The sequence below is a fragment of the Perognathus longimembris genome, chromosome 15, assembly GCF_023159225.1.
Source record: "Perognathus longimembris pacificus isolate PPM17 chromosome 15, ASM2315922v1, whole genome shotgun sequence".
Classification (NCBI taxonomy): domain Eukaryota; kingdom Metazoa; phylum Chordata; class Mammalia; order Rodentia; family Heteromyidae; genus Perognathus; species Perognathus longimembris.
Window position 1 is genome coordinate 57,727,379 of NC_063175.1, and position 2,972 is coordinate 57,730,350.

Here is a 2,972-nt window from a genome sequence, read left to right on the forward strand (position 1 = left end):
CCCGTGAACACCAGGCTCCAGCGCCCTCCCCCCACCCGTGAACGCCAGGCTCCAGCGCCCTAACCCCACCCGTGAACGCCAGGCTCCAGCGCCCTCCCCCTACCCGTGAACACCAGGCTCCAGCGCCCTCCCCCCACCCATGAACACCAGGCTCCAGCGCCCTCCCCCCCTCTGTGAATGCCAGGCTCCAGCGCCCTCCCCCCTCTGTGAGCACCAGGCTCCAGCGCCCCCCCCGCACCCGTGAACGCCAGGCTCCAGCGCCCTCCCCCCACCCGTGAACGCCAGGCTCCAGCGCCCTCCCCCCTCTGTGAACACCAGGCTCTAGCGCCCTCCCCCCTCTGTGAACGCCAGGCTCCAGCGCCCTCCCCCCTCTGTGAACACCAGGCTCCAGCGCCCTCCCCCCACCCGTGAACACCAGGCTCCAGTGCCCTCCCCCCTCTGTGAATGCCAGGCTCCAGTGCCCACCCCCAACTATGAACACCAGGCTCCCGCGCCCTCTCCTCTCTGAGAACGCCAGGCTCCAATGCCCTCCCCCCCCTGTGAATGACAGGCTCCAGCACCCTCCCCCCACCTGTGAACAGCAGGCTCCAATGCCCTCCCCCCCTGCTCTGTGAACACCAGGCACCAGCACCCTCCTCCCCTCTGTGAATGCCACGCTCCAGCGCCCTCTCCCCTCTGTGTATGTCAGGCTCCAGCACCCCCCCCCATGAACGCCAGGCTCCAGCGCCCTCTCCCTTCTGTGGACGCCAGGCCCCAGAGCCCTCTCCCCTCTGTGAACACCAGGCTCCGGCACCCTTCCCCCACTCTGTGAACGCCAGGCTCCAGCGCCCTCCTCCTCTGTGGATGCCAGGCTCCAGTGCCCTCTCCCCCCTGTGAACACCAGGCTCTAGCGCCCTCCCCCCTGTGAACACCAGGCTCTAGCGCCCTCCCTCCTGTGAACACCAGGCTCTAGCGCCCTCCCCCTGTGAACACCAGGCTCCAGCGCCCTCCCCCCTCTGTGAACACCAGGCTCTAGCGCCCTCCTCCCCTGTGAACACCAGGCTCCAGTGCCCTCCCCCCACCCGTGAACGCCAGGCTCCAGCGCCCTCCCCCCACCCATGAAAACCAGGCTCTAGCGCCCTCTTCCCCTGTGAACAGCAGGCTCCAGCGCCCTCCCCCCTCTGGGAACGCCAGGCTCCAGCGCCCTCCCCCCTCTGGGAACGCCAGGCTCCAGCGCCCTCCCCCCTCTGGGAATGCGAGTCTCAGATCAGTGGGTGTGTCAGGCAGGGCATGGATACAAATGATGAGTGCGAAGGCCCAGCTCTTCACACACAGGTGAGACGCGCAGCAGGAGGCCATGGTTGGTGTTCCGCCTCTGAGTGTGCAAACCCGTGCACGCGGCGTTCTTCCCCTGGTGTGTTTGGGATGTTCACAAGGTAGCGGTGGCCCCAGCCCCACAGAGACTACGGGGCTCACAAGGTCTGTGGGGTTGGATTGAGAACAAGGACCCCCGGCAGAGGTCAGCAGCAGCGGCGGGAGACGCCGGGGCCCCGTCTGGCTGAGGTCCCGGGAGCGGCATCGCCGTCTCCTCCGGGAAGCCCCGGAGGCTGCGGCCCGGCCCGCTGAGTTCTTGCATGGCGCGTCTCTCCTGGAATGGCTGGTGGCCGGTGTCATTAGACATGGCGTGGGAAGTAAGGACGAGGCCTGCCCCCGTGGGACTGGGGAAGCTTCAGGAACGAAGCTGGCGAAGTCGAGGTCTTTCAGAACCAGGTGCCGCTTCGTTCCAGAGCCTTCGTGTCCCGCGCCATTGTGAAGGGCCGTCTGGCTGCGGGAGGGCCTCCTGTCTCCGCAGACTCTGTTTGTTTCCATGGTTACGGAATGCTCCTGCATCCCTAACCCACCACGCCTCGGGCTGGCGGGACCCCAGCCTCTCCGGCCCTGGGGAGGTGGGGGAGACGGAACGAGCCGGCAGGAGCCAGCGACCCTCCTGTTGATGGAAGCGCCTTGCGGGAATCAGGGTGAGAATGAGCGACACGGACCGGAAGCAAGAGAGGGGCGGCGAGCAGTTGGGCCACGTGGCCTGCAGACTGGAGGCCTCGGGAGCCGGAGGCCAAGCAGGGTCCGGGCAGCGCGGATCTGAAGGAAGGAACTGTGGCTTTGATGGACGCATGCGGGGACAGAGCCAAGGACCTGGGCCACGCCTCCTGCGCCCTTCGGGTGAGGTGCCCAGGACGTGTTTGGGGGGGGTGGGGGGAAGGCATCTGTGAGCTGCCAGCAAGGAGACGGTGGCGATGGTGATGGTGGTGGTGATGGCGATGGTGGTGGTGATGGCGATGGTGGTGGTGGTGATGGTGGTGGTGATGGTGATGGTGGTGGTGGTGGTGATGGTGATGGTGGTGGTGGTGGTGATGGTGGTGGTGGTGGTGATGGTGATGGTGGTGGTGATTGGTGATGGTGGTGGTGGTGATGGTGGTGGTGATGGTGGTGGTGGTGATGATGGTGATGGTGGTGGTGATGGTGGTGGTCATGGTGGTGGTCATGGTGGTGGTGGTGGTGGTGGTGGTGGTGATGGTGGTGGTGGTGGTGGTGGTGGTGGTGATGGTGGTGGTGGTGGTGGTGGTGGTGATGGTGATGGTGATGATGGTGGTGGTGGTGGTGGTGGTGATGGTGGTGATGGTGGTGGTGGTGGTGATGGTGGTGGTAGTGATGGTGGTGGTGGTGGTGGTGGTCATGGTGGTGGTCATGGTGGTGGTGGTGGTCATGGTGATGGTGGTGGTGGTGGTCATGGTGATGGTGGTGATGGTGGTGGTGATGGTGATGGTGGTGGTGGTGATGGTGGTGGTGGTGGTGGTGATGGTGGTGGTGGTGGTGGTGGTGGTGGTGATGGTGGTGGTATTGATGGTGGTGGTAGTGGTGGTGATGGTCATGGTGATGGTGATGGTGGTGGTGGTGGTGGTGGTGGTGATGGTGGTGGTCATGGTGATGGTGATGGT

At 65.3% G+C, this 2,972-nt stretch overlaps 1 pseudogene; it reads right to left on the reverse strand.

Moving 5' to 3' along the window:
* Positions 1–2,452: 2,452 nt before the first annotated feature.
* Positions 2,453–2,972, reverse strand: part of LOC125364152 — a 1,662-nt pseudogene continuing 1,142 nt past the window's right edge.